Here is a 24913-nt window from a genome sequence, read left to right on the forward strand (position 1 = left end):
AATAAAGCACACGTAAAAATTATATATTTAATCCTTTGAGAACTCTTGGCAGTAGAAAATATAAAACTTTCTTTTCTGGGTAAGATGGAGATGAAATTTTGTACCACCTATATTGCAAAACTATGAACAACTATCAGCAAGACACTGGTGGAAAGCATTTTTGAAATGTTTATTATCATCTGAGTGATTTGATATATACTTTTCAAGGTAATGATTCTTACCATGTAAATTACTGAAGGTTTCCATTGTAAATTCACATAAATTATCTTCTTTGAAACTTGCCAGATTTACGAATTAAAGGTAAATAAATTGTTATAGGATCTCAGATATTCTGAAGTATCTCATAAGCACAAAGATTTCTTAATCCTGGGCAATTAAGTTATCAGATGATATTTCCAGAGACTGGTTTCACATAACCAAAGGGAAGAAACCTACTCTAATCTTCTACCTTTATGCAATACACTAAATATGAACTAAAAAGTTTAGATCAAATATTCACTTTAGGGCTTGAATTACTTAATGTAATAAACTGAGTGGTAATCCAAAAATAAAATCTTCTTCCCATGTAAGTAGCTACAACACTGTAGGTTGCTTTCTGTGAAAAAAGAACCCTTCTGCGCCTTATGAGGAATATAGAAATTAGCAGGACCTTGTAAGCTGCCCAGTATGTTCGAGCAGAGGTGTCAGAAACTCAAGCTTACATTACAGAAGACAGAAACACTCTGGTTAGCAGCATTAACTCCAGAAACAAACTGGCTTCCAATGAGTGTTCCTTTAATTTAATTAATAGATTTTTAGAATGGGAAGCAATATGTGCAACACTTACTGGCTAATACTTAGACACCCAGTAAATATATATAATTTGATATAAAATTTGAGTCATTATCTCACCTGAAAAATCATATGTCTGCCACTTCTAGCCAATAGATTTCTTTTTTCTGATATTTTGCACAGAACCAAAGAGTTCAATTTCCTCTTATTTGCTTCTCATTTATCTTTCTTTTACACTCTTGATCCTTGAGAGATGAGGAAAGATAATGAAAGTGAGATGAGTGACCTAGTGTTTTAGCATAGTGTGCAGAATGGTATGAGAAGGCAACAGAAATGAAATGAGTTTAACCTTAAAGTGATGAAAATGGTCCTGGAATGTAGAGAGGACTCTGTCTTGCACCCTATCATCAAATCCTGGAAATGTTAGAAGTCTACAGTTTGTGGGGTCAGAGGGAAGCTCAGGAGATCTGAGTGAATAAATTGTTACTTATGAACAACATAAAGAGAGTTATTTGAGGAAGAGATTTTCCATTCTGTCTGCAAACTATATTTTAGAAGTACAGAGGCAGATTCTATCTTATGTTATCAAGTCTTTTTTTTCTATTAACTCCATTATTTGATTGACATTTTGCTTGTTCACCAAAATAAGTACAGAAATTGTCAGCCAGAATGTTACATATAGAGATTCCATGGAAGCCATGCAAACATTATTATTATTACTATTTTATTATTATTGTTATTTAGCCTGGCTCCTATGGATAATCAATAAAGGTGTTTTATCTCATCTGGACAGGAATCATTTACCAGCATGAAAGATCAAAGACATCCATTGTGTTCCGGCAAGGGGCAGAGGAGCATCGAACACCTCATCCACACACTGGGAGCTAGTCATTTTTGGTTTCCACTTGCATAGTATACCTTTTTCCAGCCCCTCAGTTTCAGTTTGTGTGCATCTTTACCTGTTAAGTAACTTTCTTGTATACAGTTTAGTCTTGCATACAGTTGGCTCTCACTATTTTATTCATTAGGTCAACCTATAGCTTTTGACTGGGGAATTTAATCCATTCACATTCAAGATTGATAATAATAGATTTGAAATAAGTCTTGTCATTTTACTGGTAGCATACTGGTTATTTTATGTATTACATATTTCTTTTTGCCTCTTATCATCTTTGTGTTTCCATAGCTTTTCATCACAGTAAGCTTGGATCCTCTTTCTCTTTTGTGTGTCTGCTGTGTTAGTGAATTTTGTACTGTCATGTGGTTTCATGATGATTTTTTTCTAATGTAGGACTCCTTTCAGGATTTTGTCTAGGGCTGGTCTGGTGGTGATGAATTCTCTTGGTTTACTTGTCTGGGAAATACTTTATTTCCCCTTTCATTGCTAAAGGATAGCTTCCCCAGATATGGTGTACTAGTTTGGAAGTCGGTTTTTCAAGACCTTGAATATATCATCTCACACTCTTCTGGCCTGCAGGGTTCCTGCTGAGAAGTTGGCTGTGAGTCTAATGGGTTTTCCTTTATGTGTAGCTTGGTGTTTTACTCTATCATTAAGATTCTTTTCTTGTCCTTAATTTTAGACCACTTGATTGTAATATGCCTTGGAGAAGGTTTCTGTTTGAGTCTGGTTGAGATCCTTAGAGTTCTTGTATCTGGATGCCCACATCTCTTTCAAAACTTGGCAAATTTTCAACTATAGTTCTTTTTGATAAATTTTCAATGCCTTTTTCCTTCTATTTATCATCAGATTCAGAGGCTTCTGCACCACAAAGGAAATAATGTAATTAAACGACATTGGACAGAAAAGGAGAAAATATTTGCAAGCTACCTATCCAACAAGAATTAGTATCCAGAACATATCAAGAACTCAAAAAACTCAGTAGCAAGATAACAATTAATCCACTTAAGAAATGGGTGAAAGACTTGAGTAGACAACTCTGAAAAGAAGAAATTCAAATGACCAAAAAGTATATGAAAAAATGCTCAGTATCTACCATCAGAGAAATGCAAATCAAAACCACAAAGGGACATCACTTTGCCCATGTTAGGATGACTGGTATTTTAAAAAAGAGCGAGGAAGTAAGACATTCTGGAAGGATGTGGAGAGATGGGAACAGATATGCACTGTTGGTGGAAATGTAAGTTAGTAAAGCCACTATGAAAAACACCATGGAGATTTCTTAAAAACTAGAAATGGAATTTCCATAGGATCCAGCAATCCCACTACTGATATTTATCCAAAAATATGAAATCATTGTATCAAAGAAATATCTACCCTATCACATTTATTGCAGCACTATTCACAATAACCAGAAAAACCATAATCACATGAATGGGTAAAGAAGCTGTGGCATATATACACAATAGAATACTATCCAGCTATAGAAAAAAATGAAATCCTATCATCTGCAGCAAAATGGTTGGAACTCGTAGACGTTATGTTAAGTGAAATAAGCCAGACACAGAGGGACAAATACTGCAAATTCTCCCTCTTATTTGGAAACTTTAAAAAAAAACCTCAATCTGAACATGGAATAGTCATTTCTAGGAGTTGCGAGGGGTGGTGGGAATAAAGGGAGCTTGGATTTAAAAATAGGGAAAGATGGGAGTGGTTTATTTATTGTGACAAATATGTCATAGTAATATGAGATGTTAATGGGAAAGTTGGATGGGGGTAAATGAGAATTCTTTGTACTACCTCACAATTTTTGTTTTCTAAACTTAAACTACTCAGAAACAAAAAGTTATTAAAAAAATAAAAATATTTGAACAAATAAACTCTTTAAAACATAGGAATGGTTTCTCTTCTTTCTTAAATAAAGACCACAATCTTTAATATATCTAATAGGGCCCGGCCTCACCACCCCTCGCTCGCACGCACGCACGTTCCTCCTCCGTCCTCACGCCCCTTTTCCTACACTTTCCTCTTCTCCCCGACTGGAGGAGCTGCTCGCGCCGCGCGGTGCATTCTGGGGACCCAGGTCGAGCCCGTCGCCGCCTTCGCCGCCGCCGCCTGAGGGGAGAGAGGAGAGGCCGCAACCGGGAAGAAAACGCCAGAGTCGCCGCTGGAGGAAAGTCCACTCCCCTGCCGCTGCCGCCGCCGCCAGCGAGGCACGCCCACCCGCTCGCCCGTCCCCCTGCCCCGTTCACAATGCAGCCTGCTTCTGCAAAGTGGTATGATCGAAGGGATTATGTCTTCATTGAATTCTGTGTTGAAGACAGTAAAGATGTTAATGTAAATTTTGAAAAATCCAAACTTACATTCAGTTGTCTTGGAGGAAGTGATAATTTTAAGCATTTAAATGAAATTGACCTTTTTCATTGCATTGATCCAAATGATTCCAAGCACAAAAGAACGGACAGATCAATTTTATGTTGTTTACGAAAAGGAGAATCTGGCCAGTCATGGCCAAGGTTAACAAAAGAAAGCGCAAAGCTCAATTGGCTTAGTGTGGACTTCAATAATTGGAAAGACTGGGAAGATGATTCAGATGAAGACATGTCTAATTTTGATCGTTTCTCTGAGATGATGAACAACATGGGTGGTGATGAGGATGTAGATTTGCCAGAAGTAGATGGAGCAGATGATGATTCACAAGACAGCGATGATGAAAAAATGCCAGATCTGGAATAAGGAGTATTGTCATCACCTGGATTTTGAGAAAGTGATTTCTCTGCAAAATTTCATAATTGAGAGAATTCCTGAGTTGATAGCTCTAAAGGTGGATGCTGTATTTGCCTCCTTTAACCCATTTTTCAACCTATTTGTTTTTTTAAAAGGCTTCACTAAGGGTTGATATGTACCATTGTAAGGGGCAGTTTTAAGTCAGCTAAGGCAATAACCTTATGCATGAACATTTCCCAGACTTCGTGAAGCTGTTGAGGTCCTAGATAATTGATACAGCAGTTGTGATAAATAAAAACATTTCACTTAAGTCTCCTTTACTTCTTCATAACATAGATACTGACATGATAGGAAGTGCTCAGCTTAGGGAAAGATAAGTAAATTTTAGGGTTTAGAACATGGACTCAAACGTGGCTGAAACAAATTGGCTGACACCTTAAACTGATAACCGGCTATTCCTCTGGTGTATCCTTCAGGAGTGTTCCACTAAAGTTTATTTTTCAAAAAATTCACTTCACATTATTCTATGTAAGTGATCACTTGTCAGTATTCCAGATGTATCTTAGCTAAAACTAGTGAATGCCCTAACTTAGATGGTTTTTGAAGCCTATACATTTGGTATTGTTTGGCCCTTAAGCTTTTACATCTCTTAGCATGGAGGATGAAGAAAGCTGTACATTGTTGCTTGAGAGTCTGTACATTTAGACCAGATTTGTATTTGCACTGTCAGTATGGCAAATGAGTGAAGAAAATGTTAATACACTATTGGAAATTTTTTTTATTTCTTTTTTTTTCTGGTTCAGCTTATACCAGGGCTGAAAACCTCAATTTATGTTCATGACAGTGGGGATTTTTTTAAATGTCTACATTCTTTCTAATAAACTGTTGGAAGACTTAAAAAAAATATCTAATAGATCCAATGTAATCTCAGCCTACTTCTGTGGCTCTTCCTGTACATATTTCCACTAGTTCCATGATTTCTGACATTCAGGACATTATTTCACAAAATCTCTAATGTGTTTTCCTGCTCCAGAGTACTGGGGGTTTTATTCTCTGTAAACTGAAACACTTTGGCTTCTAAACCCTTCACCTAGTTAGAACTTCAGATGTCAACTCAAATTATTATTGTTCTACAGGAAAACTTCCTAATACCCAAGATAGAGCCAGTGTCCTGATATACATGTCCTATACATTTTTATTTCATTTTTGAACTACTAAATGATTCTCTTACAATTCTGTAATTAATGTCTACTATCACTGCAATGCTAGAACCCACTCAACAAAGCTTCCTATAGTCTTCTACAGAGTACTGATTTATTTACACTATAGTACGCCTGACTCCTAATAAGTTTTCAACAATAATTTGTTGAATTCATTAATAAAAGTCTGTATTTTAAATTCAGTATCTCTATGTGTTCAGATCACATGAGCTTGAGAAAGAAGGTTGATTCTGTGGGAACCCTACACAGTACAGTCAAAAGAATGAAAGCAGCAAGTAACTACCCATTTTAAAAAGCTCCAAAGAGCAGAGCAAGAAGGCAAGACTTGGTTAGAAACCAATTATGAAAATTACAGGTCCTTAGGAACTATAAAGCAAAAATAGACTTTCCTCTTTCTTCACATGTCTTTCTGAAGCATAGTTGCTGATATGCACTGAGGACTGCAGTATCAACACAGGGGTGGAAACAGCACATAAGGCTGTTACAAAGATTAAATCAGTAACATTTCAGAATTCCTGGCAGTCAGTGCACAGTAAGTATTAGCCACTTCACAAGAGGTGGTCTCACTAACCTCTCCATCAGCATTGCCCAGGTTTCAGGAGCACTGCTTTCTATGGCCCTCTGTTTGGCTGTATGTAAAGTAATCATTATTCAGCTAACTTGCAGATTTGAAAATTGTTTCCTGACTGTGTGATTTGTCCCCTCATTTAGGAATCTAGAAGTTGTGTTACTGATGCTGAACCCAAGACGGAGCCATCAGCATCAGTAATCAGTTTAAGTATCCTTGGAGAAATAACCGTGAGGATTGCCATGTCTGTTGTCATTTAAGATATTGTCATATTTATTCTGAAATTAAAAACAGAAGCCTTGGTTTCACATCCCAGACCCATCTCTGTGTGTGTGACCCTGGGCATTTAGTTAGTCCTTGGCACGCAGTAAGCTCTCAGTAACATGATCTTTACTTTTCTTACACTTCAATGTTCTGACATTGTGGCCTCTTAAAAAGGAGTAGAATCTGATGTTGACATAAAGCTACAAGGACCACACAGACTGCCCCCGAAATGTAAAAACAACTGCAGAATTGTAACTTACTTTGCTACAAGTGGCCTCCTTATTTTCCTGTCCTTTATGTGTATCCTTCAATCAAAACAACTTCACTGTTCAGTGTGCACGTGTTGATATGCTTCTTAATTGCTGTGGGTGAGAGCCATTATCCTAAGATATAACCTAATTCAGATTTATGAAAAAAATAGAAATATTGGGTTGATGTCTAAAAATGATGTTTATCTTTTAGATGATTATCTCCCATTATGAGTTAACTAAGCTGGATAAATTAATTTTTCACTGAGACTACAAAATTCTTCCCTGGAAACCTGAACATAGCATAAAAATTAAATCTATAATAATAAAAAGTTTAAAATGTTTTAAAAACTCATTATTAATTATTAATCATCTGCCTTACCTGGCTAGGGCTGATCTTAATGAAATAAATTGGCACAAGATCGAGTCATATGTTCTTCAATAATTTTTTGTAATTACTTAACTAATTACTTAATTAATTAACTAATGCATTAATTAAAATGCAGCTTATATCAATTTAAGATAAATTGACAGATAATGTTAATTAATGGATTACTCATTATGTTTTCATGAGTCATGTTAGTATGGGTGTACAATATTCTTTAGAGACTGACTTTTGTAAATCTGAATTAATTACCACACTTTCATATCTCCATTCTATGAAAGTACAGAATTAGCATTTTTCTTCTCCTGCAATATAGGTGCACATAAATGCATGATTATAAATTTTTATTACATTTGTGTCTTTTTAGATAATCTTTCAGGAGGGCCAATGTCATTCACATTCAGTAACTTGCCGTTGGTTTTTTCTTACAAGGCCACTTAGAATGAACTTCACATCCCACATTTTGTTCATTGGAAGGTTATGACTGCTTTTTAAATTTGCTGTTCCTAAGTCATTTTATTATGATTGCAAATAATCTAGAACTCTTCCTGCAATTGTGTTACCTGTCCAGGAATTAAAAGTTTTTCTATATATGTATTTTATTATTCATTAATTTCTTGATAATATTAGTTGAAAATGACTTTTTGGAAGGTACGTTTTGTGGCACAACATGTTAGTCAGCCCTTGGTTCACTTACATCCTCTATCAGAGTACTAATTCAACTTCTAGCTGCTCTGTTTCTGATCCAACTTCTTGCTAATGCCTCCTGAGATGCAGCAGATGACAGCTCAAGTACTTAGACTCCTGGCACCACGTGGGATACCTAGATGGAGTTCTATGCTCCTGGCTTCAGCTTGGCCCAGCCTTGGCCATTGCAGGCATTTGGGAAGTGAACCAGTTGATAACCTACCTCTCTCTCTCTCTCTCTCTCTCTCCCCCACACACACACACAGCTCCCCCTTCTCTATCTCCCTCTCCCTCTCCCTGTTTATGTGTGTTTGTGTGTCTGCCTTTCAAGCAAGGTAAACAAATTAAAAAATTATTTTCATTCTTTATGTAAGGCAGAGTGACAACAAGGAAGGAATAGACAGATCATTCATCTTCTTTTTCACTCCCATAATGCCTACAATGGTCAGAGCTACACTGAACTCTACATAATCTCAACTTGATACATGAACTTTTATACCAAGTAGCTTTACATCAAACTTCCTGCAAAAGAAATTGTCAGGAAAGTGAAGAGGCAACCAACAGAATAGGAAAAAAATATTTGCAAACTATGCAACAGATAAAGAATTAATCTACAAAGAGATCAAGAAACTCCACAACAACAAAACAAACAACCCACTTAAGTGATGGGCCAAGGACCTCAATAGACATTTTTCAAAAGAGGAAGTCCAAATGGCCAACAGACACATGAAAAAATGTTCAGGGTCACTAGCAATCAGGGAAATGCAAATCAAAACCACAATGAAGTTTTACCTCACCCCAGTTAGAATGGCTCACATACAGAAATCTGTCAACAACAGATGCTGGTGAGGATGTGGGGAAAAAGGGACACTAACCCACTGTTGGTGGGAATGTAAACTGGTTAAGCCACTATAGAAGTCAGTTTGGAGATTCCTCAGAAACCTGAATATAACCCTACCATAAAACCCAGCCATCCCACTCCTTGGAATTTACCCAAAGGAAATTAAATTGGCAAATAAAAGATCTGTCTGCACATTAATGTTTATTGCAGCTCAATTCACAATAGCTAAGACCTGGAATCAACCTAAATGCCCATCAACGGTAGACTGGATAAAGAAATTATGGGATACGTACTCTATAGAATACTATACAGCAGTCAGATGGCGCCGTGGCTCACTAGGCTAATCCTCCGCCTTGTGGCGCCAGCACACCGGTTCTAGTCCCGGTCGGGGCACTGGATTCTGTCCCTGTTGCCCTTCTTCCAGGCCAGCTCTCTGCTGTGGCCAGGGAGTGCAGTGGAGGATGGCCCAAGTGCTTGGGCCCTGCACCCCATGGGAGACCAGGATAAGTACCTGGCTCCTGCCATCGGTTCAGTGCAGTGTGCCAGCCGCAGCACGCTGGCCATGGCGGCAATTGGAGGGTGAACCAACAGCAAAGGAAGACCTTTCTCTCTGTCTCTCCCTCTCACTGTCCACTCTGCCTGTCAAAATAAATAAATAAATAAATAAATAAATAAATAAATAAATAAAATAGAATACTATACAGCAGTAAAAAACAATGAAATCCAGTCATTTGCAACAAAATGGAGGAATATGGAAAACATCATGCTGAGTGAATTAAGCGAGTCCCAGAGGGACAAATATCGTATGTTCTCCCTGATCAGTGACAACTAACTGAGCACCAGAAAGGAAACTTGTAGAAGTGAAATGGACACTATGAGAAACAATGATGTGATCAGCCCTCGTCCTGAGTGTCAAGGAACAACTTAATACTTTAACCATTTTAGTATTTTGTTCTACTTAATACTATTGGTTGAACTCTGTAATTAACACACAGTTATTCTTAGGTGTTTAAATTTAACTGAAAAGGGATCCCTGTTAAATATAAGTGGGAATTAGAGAGGGAGGAGATGTACAATTTGGGACATGCTCAATCAGCCTTGCCCCAAACAGTAGAGTTAGAAACATGCCAGGGATTCCAATTCAATCCCATCAAGGTGGCATGTACCACTGCCATCTCACTAGTCAAACTGATCATTTTCAGTTCATAATTGATTATAATGATTGGATTAAGAGCCAAAGGGATCACATAAATAAGACTAGTGTCTGCTAATATTGATGCAATTAAAAAGAAGAGAATGTTCCAACATGGGAAGTGGGATACACAGCAGACTCATAGAATGGCAGATGTCCTAAACAGTACTCTGGCCTCAGAATCAGCCCTTAAGGCATTCAATCTGGCTAAAATGTCCATGAGAGTATTTCAGGCATGGAAAGCCAAGACACTGTGGAAAAACAAAAGACCTAAATGAAATATCTCTGTGAGTGAGATCCCAGTGGAAAGAACAGGCCATCAAAGAAGGAGGTACCTTTCTCTGAAGGGAGGAGAGAACTTCCACCTTGACTATGACCTTGTCTAAATAAGATCAGAGTTGGTGAACTCAAAAGGCTTCCAGAGCCTGGAAACTCATGACGAGAGCCTCGGCAACTTATGACAAGAGCCTCAGGTGATTACTGATGCCATAAACAAGAGTGTCAATTGTGAAATCAACAATAGGAGTCACTGTGCACTTACTCCCCATGTAGGATCTCTGTCCTTAATGAGTTGTACTATGTGAATTAACAGTATAACTAGTACTCAAACAGTACTTCATACTTTGTGTTTCTGTGTGGATGCAAACTGTTGAAATCTTTACTTAATATATACTAAATTGATCTTCTGTATATAAAGATAATTGAAAATGAATCTTGATGTGAATGGGATGGGAGAGGGAGTGGGTGATGCGAGGGTTGTGGGTGGGAAGGAGGTTATGGGGGGAAAATCCACTGTAATCCAAAAGCTGTACTTTGGAAATTTATATTTATTAAATAAAAGTTAAAAAAAACTTAGCATCAGCTTACGTTACATTCTTAAATAATATTAAACTAGACTATATGCACAGAACTTTTAAATTTAATATATACTTTTATGGTATGTTACTTCCCTAGGATTCCTAACAGAAAGTTACAATCTTGGCAGGAAGCTAGAAAACCTTTTTTGAAAGACACAGCATATTTGTGCATATTTATGAGGTCCAATGTGATATTCTAATCCATGTTCACATTGGCAAAAAAATTTTTGGAGGGATCAGTAAATTCGTTCCTTTAAATTTGGTCATTTCTTGATGGCAGTTACATTCAAAATCCTCTCTTCTAGCTACTTTGAGACACACAGAGCAGTGCTATTATATTCTCACCCTAGGGTGCCAAAGAACATCAGAGCTTATTTCTCCTATCTGACATTGTGCCCACTGACCAGCGCTTCCATTGCCCTTTCAAGCTACTCTCCCATTCTCTGCTAATCACTTTTCTGCTCTCAGCTTCAATGAGATAAGCTTCTTTAGATTCCACACATGAGGCTGATCATGCTACATTTGCCTTTCTGTGCCTAACTTAGCACACACTGAGGCCACTTGCTAACAACAGAACATTTCTGTGTTCATCTCTTATAGGAAAGGATGCCTTTTCCTCCAAGTCCAGTGAGTTCTGATGTGATGTAACTAAATAATACAAATATCATGCCTCTGGAAGTTACATTGTTTGAAAATATTATGTTACTTCTTTAGAAGGATGTCAAAATATTAAAACTAATAAGAGGTGTTCCAATGTGTTTAAAGTATGATTATGAATGTTTGATGCTCCAGCAACTAAAACATTCTTATATCAATAAAAAGACATTGGGAACATAAATTTACATCTCTATATTTATTATGTATATATAAGATAGCTATTTATAATATAAATTTATGTCTACAGATATCAGATATATATAGATAACTGGATACATAGATTAATCTATATCTATATATATCTATCTACATAGATACATCTTTCTGTGCCTGTATCTACACATTTGTATCTAAGTATAGATACAGATATTGAAAGATATCTATTTCTGGGGCTTGCGTTGTGGCATAGCAGGTGGGGCCACTGCCTGCAATGCTGGCATCCCATATGGGTGCCAGTTCGATTACTGGCTGCTCCATTTCCAACCCAGCTCTCTGTTATGGCCTGGGAAAGCAGTAGAAGATGGCCCAAGTCCTTGGGCCCCTGCACCCATGTGCAAGACCCAGAGGAGGCTCCTGGCTCCTGGTTTTGGATTGGCACAGCTCTGGCCATTGCAGCCAATTGGGGAGTGAACCAGCAGATGGAGGACCTCTCTCTCTCTCTCTGCCTCTCCCTCTCTCTCTATGTAACTCTGACTTTTGAATAAATAAATAAATCTTTTTTAAAAAAAACAAAAATACCTATTTCTAACATCTATAGGCATAAATTTATATTCCCCTTATCTTATATTTTTCATATAAAGACTATCCCTGACTTATTTTTCTTTATGATGATGTGAAAGTGTACCCAAATAATCATATTAATTTTTATTTCAGTACTGAATTCAATAAATGAAATGATATATTCAGCACTTTACTATAAAATAATCTTTGTGTTAAGTGATTCAATGCAAGTGTTCTAAAAATATTTAAAGTAGACTAGACCAAATTATGATGTTTGGTAGGTTAAGTATATAAGGTGCATTTAGACTTAGAATATTTTCAGTCTATGATGGGTTTATGATATAACCCATTATAAATTGAGGAGCATCTGTATATAAAAACAAAATAAATATTTAGTGTATCTGTATATAAAAACAAAATAAATACATTAATAATGAATTTCTGGGACACAATGATGTACACAAGTAAAAAAAAAACAGTCTTCACAGGCTTATCAACATGTACACGCCAAGCAGAAATACAATATCAATAGGATGGTCTTCCTCAAGAAAAGAGTATGTTCACAATGTGGACTAACAGTTGGATTTGAAGTGTTATTTCACAGCAATTAAGTGAGTTGATTTCAGCTATATTAAAGAACTAAAATTTTTTAAAAGAACCAAAGATAAAGATGGTCTTATATATTCCTACATATATACACACATATAGATGCATGTATATATAGATATATGTATATATAGATATATATGGGTATATATAGATATATATGCATTATTAAGATTAGTAACAGTTCTTAATAAAAGCTATTAAATAGCATTGGTTTAGTAAAGTTTTAAGATCAGGGAGAGAAAAAAATGGGGTTAGTTTGTTCACTAATATATTGCTGTCACAGCAGGAACCCCTTACTGTGGTTTTATGGTCATTCCAACCCACTATACTAATATAAAGAAGAAACCAAATCGGAAGAAATTGAAAGGCTTTCCAATAATATTGGAGGCAAACTCAGAATTGTATTTCTCAGTCTTTTGAATCTTAGTATTTCTATATGTAATATTTATAATGTTCTTTATCTTTTGGGTGCACCTCATATAATACTCCATATTTACCTGAGTAACCTGTTTTCATTCTCTTATAACACTCTATAAGCTGCATTCATCTGAATTCTGATAAAAGCACAAAAATAGGGGCCAGCACTGTGGTACAGTGTGTTAAAGCCACGGCCTGCAACACTGGCATCCCATAGGGGTACCAGTTAGAGACCCAGCTTCTCCACTTCTGAGCCAGCTCCCTGCCAATGTGCCTGGGAAATCAGTGGAGGATGGCCCAAGTGCTTGGCTTCCTACACCCATATGGGAGACTTGGAAGAAGCTCCTGGTTCCTGGCTTAGGCTTGGCCCAGCTCTGGTCATTGCAGCCATTTCGGGAGTGAACCAGTGGATGGAAGATCTCTCACTCTGTTTCTCCCTCTCCCTCTCCCTCTCTCTGTAATTTTGCTTTTCAAATAAGTAAATAGACTTTTTTAAAAAAATCACCCAAATCATTCCAACATTAATAGGATATTTAAATAGAAATAATAAAAGAATGTTTCACAAAGACTATGTTAACAAAGGAAGACTTTAAAAAACATGGATTGCCAATAATGGGTTGGACTTACTTGTGTACAAACTTCCTTTTGTTTCTAAAGTAGACATAAATACATTTTGCCATGTGTCTTATAAACACATTGTTCCAATAGTTCCTAATATGATGGTAAACAGTACATAGCAGGTGAAAAATAATTACCGAATACGATTGTAATAGGAGAAAGTCAACCAAGCATATATGTAAAAATTCCCCAAAATGTTCTTAATATGAAACTTAAATACTTTATAATATCAGAAACAAAGATAACCACAATTATTGTTTCAACTTGCAAAATATATATACTTGAAAGAAAAATGGCAATGACACAGGCCAGCAAAATGGATAATAAGCATATACAGATGTACAAAATCATTTTCAATGACACACAAACAAATTAAGTCAACAATGGAAGATCATTAGGCTGGCTGGCCAAATTTAGAAAGTCACATATTGGGGAAAAAATAAGGAAATCAATTAAACTTGTGCACAGCTGATAGAGATGTAATGTGAAATTGGTCTGCAGAAAATACAGTAGCAACTTTAATTAAGTCATTGTCTAGCCAATGACACAAGTGCATCAGAATATGTAGGCAAGGATCAGTGAAGAAACAAGAATGAGAGTGTTTACTGCATGATTTGAATTTGAAATCAGAGAAGACCGAGGCTCTCTGAACCTGCTAACCACAAAGGCATGAGCTGTGATGCCCTGGTGAACAACACCAGAATTCCATGTTTATGTCATCTCCATCAACCCATTCTTGCCACCCAGAAGATGCCATTCAGTGTGGTAAATACTATAAGCAAAGCTTGTCCCTGCTTACTGCATTTTCATTCCTGAAATGTACATCAAGTTAGCAGAAACCACTCACCTGTCAGTATTATTCTTATTAGCCAATGTGACTGTAGCCACCATTCTATTGTAACCTCTGCTGTGTCTCTTCTTTTGTCTGTAAAAGCAAACTCCCTGCCTGCCACTTGGGAACACTTGGCTCTGAGCAAAGGCGGTGTGTTTTCCTGGGTGGCCATCCTTACCCTACCTCAGATAAATGCCTTTATTCTTACATCTGTTGTGTCTCGACTTGCATTCTAGGTGGTAATGGTATGTATTTTTGCTGAAGCAGAAAACTCTACATATCTAGGCACATGGTTAGATAATAAAAGTCATTGCTGAATGAGGAATTGATGTCGTAGTGTACCTGCTGCCCTGTGATGAAGGCATCCCATATCAGAGTGCCAGTTCAAGTCCTTGCTGCTCTGTTTCCAATCCAGCTCCCTGTTAGTGAGCCTGAGAAAGCAGCAGAAGATGGTGCCAGTGGTTGGACCTCTGCCACCCACTTGGGAGACAAAAGTATAACTCCTGAAGCTTCTAGTTTCAGCCTGGACCAGCCCCAGCAGTTGAGGCCATTTGGGAAGTGTGCCAGGGAATAGAAAATATCTGTCTGCCTGACTGTCTCTGTCTATCATTCTACTCTGCCTTTCAAATAAATAAATAAAACTTTAAAAAATAAACAAGTAAATAAAAATCATTTTGAGTGAAATAATCAGGAAGTGCTTAGCACTATATTACTGATATAAATTCATAAGGTATAAATAAAAATAAGACTATACATATTATAACAGTACACAAATGACAGTGAAGGCAAGAGTATATAGACTGAGTAACAAGGATCAAAATTCTTTTTTTTTTGTTTTCCCCCCAGAAACCTTTTATTTAAGGAATACAAACTTCATGCATTTCATAAACACAGCTTTAGAAGCCGGCGCCGTGGCTCAATAGGCTAATCCTCCACCTTGCGGCGCCGGCACACCGGGTTCTAGTCCCGGTCGGGGCACCGGATTCTGTCCCGGTTGCCCCTCTTCCAGGCCAGCTCTCTGCTATGGCCAGGGAGTGCAGTGGAGGATGGCCCAGGTGCTTGGGCCCTGCACCCCATGGGAGACCAGGAAAAGCACCTGGATCCTGGTTCCTGCCATCGATCAGCACGGTGCGCCGGCTGCAGCGGCGGCCATTGGAGGGTGAACCAACGGCAAAAGGAAGACCTTTCTCTCTCTGTCTCTCTCTCACTGTCCACTCTGCCTGTCAAAAAAAAAAAAAAAAAACACAGCTTTAGGAACACAGTGATTCCTGCCACCGTCCCCATTGTCCCCCCTCACTCCCACCCCCATCCCCCTCCCTCTCCTACTCCATTCTTGTTTTTCACTAAGATCTATCTTCAGTTAACTTCATACACATACAATTAACTCTATATTAAGTGGAGTTCAACGAATTGTATGGAAAAAAAAAAAACTGCTCCCCAACAGTCAGACAAGGGCTGTTCAAAGTCATTGTATCTCGAAGTGTGAATTTCATGTCTATAGGTTACCTTTTAGGTGCCCTACTGGCTATCACAGGTCAGGGAGAACATACGGTATTTGTCCCTTTGGGACTGGCTTACCTCACTAAGTATGATTTTTCCAGTTTCATCCATTTTGTTGCAAACGACAGGATTTCATTTTTTTTAACTTTTATTTAATGAATATAAATTTCCAAAGTACGATTTATGGATTACAATGGCTTCCCCCCCATAACGTCCCTCCCACCGACTACCCTCCCCTTTCCCACTCCCTCTCCCCTTCCATTCACATCAAGATTCATTTTCGATTATCTTAATATACAGAAGATCAGCTTAGTATACATTAAGTAAGGATTTCAACAGTTTGCTCCCACACAGAAACATAAAGTGAAAAATAATAGATGATTTTTTTTAAATGATGATGAAATCAGATCAGACCTATTGTCATGTTTAATCCCAGTGAGAGTCGAGTTGGGAGTTGACAATTTCTTTTTTTTTTTTTTTTACAGAGGATCAGTTTAGTATACATTAAGTAAAGATTTCAACAGTTTGCACCCCCATAGAAACACAAAGTGAAATATATTGTTTGAGTACTCATTATAGCATTAAATCTCAATACACAGCACATTAAGGACAGAGATCCTACATGAGGAGTAAGTGCACAGTGACTCCTGTTGTTGACTTTACCAATTGACACTCCTGTCTATGGCATCAGTAGTCTCCCTATGCTCCAGTCATGAGTTTCCAAGGCTATGGAAGCCCTCTGAGTTCTCCGATTCTTATCTTGTTTAGACAAGGTCATAGTCAAAGTGGAGGTTCTCTCCTCCCTTCAGAGAAAGCTACCTCCTTCTTTGAAGACCTGTTCTCTCCACTGGGATCTCACTCGCAGAGATCTTTTGCCAGAGTGTCTTGGCTTTCCATGCCTGAAATACTCTCATGGGCTTTTCAGCCAGATCGGAATGCCTTTAGGGCTGATTCTGAGGCCAGAGTGCTATTTAGGACATCTGCCATTCTATGAGTCTGCTGAGTATCTCACTTCCCATGTTGGATCACTCTCCCCTTTATTTATTCTATCGGTTAGTGTTAGCAGGTACTAGACTTGCTTATGTGCTCCCTTTGACTCTTAGTCCTTTCATTATGATCAATTGTGAACTGAAATTGATCACTTGGACTAGTGAGATGGCATTGGTACATGCCACCTTGATGGGATTGAATTGGAATCCCCTGGTATGTTTCTAACTCTACCATTTGGGGCAAGTCAGCTTGAGCATGTCCCAAATTGTACATCTCTTCCCTCTCTTATTCCCACTCTTATGTTTAACAGGGATCACATTTCAGTTAATTTTTAACATTTAAGAATAACTGTGTATTAATTACAGAACTAAACCAGTCATATTAAGTAGAACAGACAAAAAAACTACTAAGAGGGATAATGTATTAAGTTGTTCATTAACAGTCAGGGCTATGTTGATCAAGTCACCATTTCCCATAGTGTCCATTTCACTTCAGGAGGTTTCCTTTTTGGTGTTCAGTCAGTTGTCACCGATCAGGGAGAACATATGGTATTTGTCCCTTTGGGACTGGCTTATTTCACTCAGCATGATGTGTTCCAGATTCCTCCATTTTGTTGCAAATGACTGGATTTCATTGTTTCTTACTGCGGTATAGTATTCTAAAGAGTACATATCCCATAATTTCATTATCCAGTCTACCGTAGATGGGCATTTAGGTCGGTTCCAGGTCTTAGCTATTGTGAATTGAGCTGCAATAAACATTAGGATGCAGACCGCATTTTGTTTGCCAATTTAATTTCCTTTGGGTAAATTCCAAGGAGTGGGATGGCTGGGTCGAACGGTAGGGTTATCTTCAGGTTTCTGAGGAATCTCCAAACTGACTTCTATAGTGGCTTGACCAGTTTGCATTCCCACCAACAGTGGGTTAGTGTCCCTTTTTCCCCACATCCTTGCCAGCATCTGTTGTTGGTAGATTTCTGAATGTGAGCCATTCTAACCGGGGTGAGGTGAAACCTCATTGTGGTTTTGATTTGCATTTCCCTGATTGCTAATGACCTTGAACATTTTTTCATGTGCCTGTTGGCCATTTGGATTTCCTCTTTTGAAAAATGTCTATTGAGGTCCTTGGCCCATCTCTTAAGTGGGTTGTTGGTTTTGTTTTTGTGGAGTTTCTTGATCTCTTTGTAGATTCTGGTTATTAACCCTTTATCTGTTGCATAGTTTGCAAATATTTTTTCCCATTCTGTCTGTTGTCTCTTCACTCTCCTGACTGTTTCTTTTGCAGTACAGAAACTTCTCAATTTGATGCAATCCCAATAGTTAATTTTGGCCTTGACTGCCTGTGCCTCCCGGGTCTTTTCCAGAAACTCTTTGCCTGTGCCAATATCTTGAAGGGTTTCTCCAATGTTCTCTAGTAACTTGATGGTGTCAGGTTGTAGATTTAGGTCTTTAATCCATGTTGAGTGGATTTTTGTGTGAGGCGTAAGGTAGGGGTCTTGCTTCATGATTCTGCACGTGGAAATCCAATTTTCCCAGCACCATTTATTGAATAGACTGTCCTTGCTCCAGGAATTAGTTTTAGATCCTTGATCAAATATAAGTTGGCTGTAGATGTTTGGGTTGATTTCTGGTGTTTCAATTCTGTTCCATTGGTCTATCCATCTGTTTCTGTACCAGTACCAAGCTGTTTTGATTACAACTGCCCTGTAGTATGTCCTGAAATCTGGTATTGTGATGCCTCCGGCTTTGTTTTTTGTTGTACAAGATTGCTTTAGCTATTTGAGGTCTCTTGTGCCTCCATATAAATTTCAGCACCAATTTTTCCAGATCTGAGAAGAAGGTCTTCAGTATCTTGATTGGTATTGAATTGAATTTATAAATTGCTTTTGGGAGAATGGACATTTTGATGATATTGATTCTTCCAATCCATGAGCATGGAAGATTTTTCCATTTCTTGGTATCCTCTTCTATTTCTTTCTTTAAGGTTTTGTAATTTTCATCGTAGAGATCTTTAACGTCCTTGGTTAAGTTTATTCCAAGGTATTTGATTGTTTTTGTAGCTATTGTGAATGGGATTGATCTTAGAAGTTCTTCCTCAGCCATGGCATTGTCTGTGTATACAAAGGCTGTTGATTTTTGTGCTTTGATTTTATACCCTGCTACTTTGCCAAACTCTTCTATGAGTTCCAAGAGTCTCTTAGTAGAGTTCTTTGGGTCCCCTAAATAAAGAATCATGTCATCTGCAAAGAGGGATAGTTTGAGTTCTTCCTTCCCAATTTGCATCCCTTTAATTTCTTTTTCTTGCCTAATAGCTCTGGCTAGAACCTCCAGAACTATATTGAATAGCAGTGGTGAGAGTGGACATCCCTGTCTGGTACCAGATCTCAGTGGAAATGCTTCCAACTTTTCCCCATTCAATAGGATGTTGGCTGTGGGTTTTTCATAGATTGCTTTGATTGTATTGAGGAATGTTCCTTCCAAACCCAGTTTGCTTAGAGTTTTCATCATGAACGGGTGTTGTATTTTATCAAATGCTTTCTCGGCATCTATTGAGATAATCATATGGTTTTTCTTCTGCAGTCTGTTAATGTGGTGTATCACATTGATTGTCTTGCACACATTAAACCATCCCTGCACACCAGGGATAAATCCCACTTGGTCTGGGTGGATGATCTTTCTAATGTGTTGTTGCATTCTATTGGCGAGAATTTTATTGAGGATTTTTGCATCTATGTTCATCAGGGATATTGGTCTGTAATTCTCTTTCAGTGCTGCATCTTTTTCCGGCTTAGGAATTAAGGTGATGCTGGCTTCATAGAAAGAATTTGGGAGGATTCCCTCTTCTTCGATTGTTCTGAACAGTTTGAGTAGAATTGGAGTTAGTTCTTCTTTAAATGTCTGGTAGAATTCAGCAGTGAATCCATCTGGTCCTGGGCTTTTCTTTGTTGGGAGGGCCTTTATTACTGTTTCAATTTCTGTCTCAGTTATGGGTCTGTTTAGGTTTTTGATGTCTTCCTGGTTCAATTTAGGTAGGTTGCATGTGTCCAGGAATCTATCCATTTCTGATAGGTTTCCCTGTTTGCTGGCATACAAGTCCTTGTAGTAATTTCTGATGATTCTTTTTATTTCTGTGGTGTCTGTTGTTACGTTTCCTTTTTCATCTCTGATTTTATTGATTTGGGTCTTTTCTCTTCTTTTTTTAGTTAGTTGGGCCAATGGGGTGTCAATTTTGTTTATTTTTTCAAAAAACCAGCTCCTCGCTTGGCTGATTTTTTGTAATGTTTTTCTTGATTCAATCCTGTTGATTTCTTCTCTGATTTTAATTATTTCTCTTCTCCTACTAGATTTGGGTCTGGTTTGCTGTAGGTTTTCTAGATCCTTGAGGTGAATTGAAAGCTCATCTATTTGGTGCCTTTCCAATTTCTTGATGTAGGCACCTATTGATATAAACTTTCCTCTTAACACTGCTTTTGCTGCGTCCCGTAAGTTTTGGTATGTTGTGCTGTTATCCTCATTTACTTCCAAAAAGTTTTTGATTTCTCTTTTGATTTCTTCTATGACCCATTGTTCATTCAGGAGCATGTTGTTCAATCTCCATGTGTTTGCGTATGCTCTAGGGATTCCTGAGTTGCTAATTTCCAACTTCATTCCTTTATGGTCCGAGAAGCTGCATGGTATGATTCTAATTCTTTTGAATTTGCTGAGACTTGCTTTATGGCCTAGTATGTGGTCAATCCTAGAGAAGGTTCCATGTACTGCTGAGAAGAATGTAAAATCTTTACCTGTAGGATTGAAAGTTCTGTATATATCTGTTAGATCCATTTGGGCTATAGTGTCGTTTAAATCTACTGTATCCTTGTTGATCTTCTGTCCTATTGATCTGTCTATTTCTGAGAGTGGAGTATTGAAGTTCCCCAGTACTATTGTATTGGGGTCTAAGTCTCCCTTTAAGTCCGTTAACAAATCTTTTAGATAAACCGGTGCCCTGTAGTTAGGTGCATATACATTGATAATTGTTATATCTTCCTGTTGAATTGATCCCTTAATCATTATGTAGTGTCCCTCTTTGTCTCTCTTAACGGTTTTTGTGGTAAAGTTTATGGTGTCTGATATTAAGATGGCTACGCCCGCTCTTTTTTCATTTCTGTTGGCATGGTATATCTTTTTCCAGCCTTTCACTTTCAGTCTGTATGGATCTTTGTTGGAAAGATGAGTTTCTTGTAAGCAGCAAATAGATGGGTTTTGTTCCTTAACCCAATCAGCCAATCGGTGTCTTTTAACTGGACAGTTCAGGCCATTCATGTTCAATGTGACTAATGATAAGTGGTAACTTTGCCCTGCCATTTGCCAAAGATAAGTTCTAATATATGCTTTGAATTCCCTGTGATCTTTTGCTGTGAGCTTTCCTTCCTTGGTTTCCTTCCTTTACCTTCTTTCATATTAATGACCGTGTTTCTTTGTTTCTGTGTGTAACACATCTTTAAGCATCTGTTGCAGGGCTGGACGAGTTGCAACAAATTCTTTCAATTTCTGTTTGCTATGAAAAGTCTTTATTTCACCTTCATTCACAAATGATAGCTTGGCAGGATATAATATTCTGGGCTGGCAGTTTTTCTCTCTTAGTACCTGGGCTATATCTCACCATTCCCTCCTAGCTTGTAGAGTTTCTGATGAGAAGTCAGCTGTGAGTCTGATTGGAGATCCTCTGAGAGTAATCTGACGTTTCTCTCTTGCACATTTTAGGATCTTTTCTTTATGTTTCACTGTGGAGAGTTTAATTACAATGTGTCGTGGTGAGGATCTCTTTTGGTCATGTTTATTAGGGGTTCTGTGAGCTTCCTGTACTAGGATTTCTCTGTCCTTCTCCAAACCTGGGAAATTTTCTGCTAATATCTCACTAAAAAGGCCTTCTAATCCTTTCTCCCTCTCCATGCCTTCAGGAACTCCTAGAACTCGAATGTTGGGTTTTTTAATAGTATCCTGAAGATTCCCGACAATATGTTTTAGATTTCTAATTTCCTCTTCTTTTCTTTGGTCTGACTGTATCCTTTCCTGTTCTCTGTCTTCTAAGTCCGATATTCTCTCTTCTGCTTCACCCATTCTGTTTGTAAGGCTCTCTATTGTGTTTTTCATTTGATCTATTGAATTCTTCACTTCAGTCACTATCCCAGTTTCCTGTTGTACTAGTTTTTTTGTTTCATTTTGATTCCTCCTTAATATTTCATTTTCACGAGAGAGATTTTCTATCTTGTCCATTAAGGATTTCTGTAGTTCAAGAATTTGTTTTTGAGAACTTCTTAATGTTCTTATCAATTTTTTGAGATCTGCTTCTTGCATTTCTTCTATGTCATCATCCTCATAATCTTGAATTGGGGTGTCTTTTTCATTTGAGGGTGTCATGGTGACTTCCTTGTTTTTATTACCTCGGTTTTTGCGTTTGTTATTTGGCATATTGGAGATATTTGGTTTCTTCACTGTGGTGCTTTTTCTTGTTATACTATGACTCTAGATTAAGTGGACTATCTGTTTTTGATGGAGCCTTAGGGCTTGAGATGGGTGTGGCCTGAGAGCTCTGTTTGGTGTGCCAAAGGTGACACTCCCAGGTTAGGCATGGTAAACCTCTCTCTCTCTCTTTCATTTTTTTTGATTCAAAAGGGAAGTTATTCTGCACAGCTGAATGAAGTTGGAGGTAGTTAGCAGGCAAATGATATACCCATAGGAGCCAGAGATCAGAAGCTCTTTCCGAAGGACCACACCGGGAATCTGTTCGGCCCTCAGAGTGGGCTCAAATTCTCCTTCAGTCTCCCACTGGGTTGCCAAAGTTATGGAATTATAGCGTCTCTGGAGAGTGCTCACGTGAATTCCGTGAGTTCTCTCCCCCTCCGTCTCTTTTTTCACAGTCTCAGTTCAGTAGCACCACAAATTTACTAGGTCCTAATCTCCTGTTAATTTGCCCCGCCCAGAGTCAGGTTTTTCTGCTAGGCTCAGGGCCAGTGCAGACCTGAGGTTGCTCTGCTTATGACGTATGTCCAAGATGGCGCCTGCTCTTTGTCTTGCTCGCCCTTGAGAGGTGAGCGGAGAGAGAGAAACCCGTGTCCGTACCAGTCACCTTTTTTTTTCTTCTCTCTCTCTTCCAGTTAGCCTGGTGAAGAAGTTCCCCCCGCCCCGGGGGGTCGTTCCCTCTAGTCTCCTCTCTCCACTTGCCTGCCGGTGTCTTGGGCTATTGAGGTTCGGCTCACCTCGCGTTCCAGCGCTGGTGTGTTGAGTCTGCCGCTGGTGTCCCGAACTGTGGGCTCCCACGCTCTCCACGCAGGTCCACTCCCCTTCCAGCGCCGATGTGTGGACTCGGAGCCCTGGACGTCCCAAGTCTCCCCGCTGTTGTCTGTGTGGCACGCACTCCCCTTCGAGCACTGGCACGCAGAGCCTGCGGCTTGTGCAGCTCAGTCCCGTGGCTTGGCTTCCGCGGCTCGGTCCCGCGGCTCGGCTTCCGCGAGGTGGGCGACCTTGTCCTCCCAGTAGGTCCTCCGATTCACAGCCACTCAATCCAGAAGAGTTTCCTCTGCAATATTTTCCTGGTTCTTTTTTCTGAGGCTACCGTAACTCCCCTTTTATTAAACTAAATTTTCCCGGATTATCGGTGTGCGCCCTCACTATTCCGCCATCAGGATTTCATTTTTTTAGCCGCTATGTAGTATCCCGTGTGTCCATGTCCCACAATCGCCTTACCCCGTCTCCAGCTGACAGGCATTTGGGTTGATTCCACATCTTAGCCACGGTGAGTTGAGCTGTAATAAACATGGGGGTGCAGGTAACTCTTCCACGTGCTTTCTCGGTGCCAGGCTCTTCCCGCAGCTTTGTCACCAGTGGCTTGGGCTGCTGCCGTCTGGTCTCAGCTCGCCCCAAAGCTGGCACTGAGGCTCTCGGCCTCTGGGGTCCTGAGTTGGACGCATCCACACCCTTCACGTAGGTCCACGGTGTCCCCCTAGTTAGCGTGGAGTTCCCTCTGCAGTTCTCTCCCGAGCTCTTCCCTGGGACTCCACTCTGTTGTGTTTTTTTAAACTTCTTCACTCAGACCAAAGCAGTAATCCCCCTCCCCATTCCGCCACCTTGGAAGCTTGCTTTCCATTATCCTGGTTTTAAGGCAGGCGCAGCTGCATAAGCCAGTTTGCCCATAGCCGACTGCATCCACCTGAGTCACCCTGACCCAGGTGTGAGGCCCACGTGTTGCACTGTCCACAATCAGAGCCAGCACGACTCCAGTTCGGGCTACATGGCTGGGCAACTGGGCCTCCGTTTCTATCTTCCTTGAACAATTCCACCCTGTGGCCATTCTCTGGGTCACGTCTTGCATTTTTTCCATAGACCTCTGCGGGGCCTTCTCTGTCACTCATGTCCACTCATGCACCCGTGGCCTGCAGGGGTGGGGGCAGCAGCACCCCTGGTCTATGGGCACCATCCCGAAGTTCCTGGAAACCCCTAACCATTCTGTAGCCTGGCTGCTCGCAGACGCTCTCATGGGAGTGTCAGGGAGAAACCGCTGTGCACGCGTGGGATGGGCAGATGTCACACAGCGCTCTCTCCGCCTGTGCCTCTGCAGGGCCAGCTGCAAGTGCTTGGAACAGCTGCCACCAGCGCCAGCCCCCTGTGGTGATGGACAGGGCGCCCCAGCCAGTGCCAGCCCCCCACAGTGATGGACAGAGTGCCCCAGCCAGCGCCAGCCCCCCATGGCAATGGACAAGGCACCCCAGCCAGCGCCAGCCCCCCACAGTGATGGACAGGGCACCCCAGCCAGCACCAGCCCCCATGATGATGGACAGGGTGCCCCAGCCAGCACCAGCCCCTCATGGCAATGGACAGGGTGCCCCAGCCAGCGCCAGTCCCCCATGGCAATGGACAGGGTGCCCCAGCCAGCG

General features: G+C 39.6%; 1 protein-coding gene and 1 pseudogene across 3 annotated transcripts in view; both read left to right on the forward strand.

Moving 5' to 3' along the window:
• LOC108176049 (uncharacterized) overlaps positions 1 to 24913 on the forward strand; it is a 384299-nt gene that overhangs the window by 286834 nt on the left and 72552 nt on the right. The gene's annotated exons all lie outside the window — the stretch shown is intronic.
• On the forward strand, positions 3908 to 5300 carry LOC100350315 (prostaglandin E synthase 3 pseudogene; annotated as a pseudogene). Its single transcript, XR_016211579.1, has one exon. The product of XR_016211579.1 is annotated as a prostaglandin E synthase 3 pseudogene (transcript).

This window comes from Oryctolagus cuniculus, chromosome 8 (genome assembly GCF_051225735.1).
Source record: "Oryctolagus cuniculus isolate XC-2025 breed Fujian yellow rabbit chromosome 8, ASM5122573v1, whole genome shotgun sequence".
In the NCBI taxonomy this organism is placed as follows: Eukaryota; Metazoa; Chordata; class Mammalia; order Lagomorpha; family Leporidae; genus Oryctolagus; species Oryctolagus cuniculus.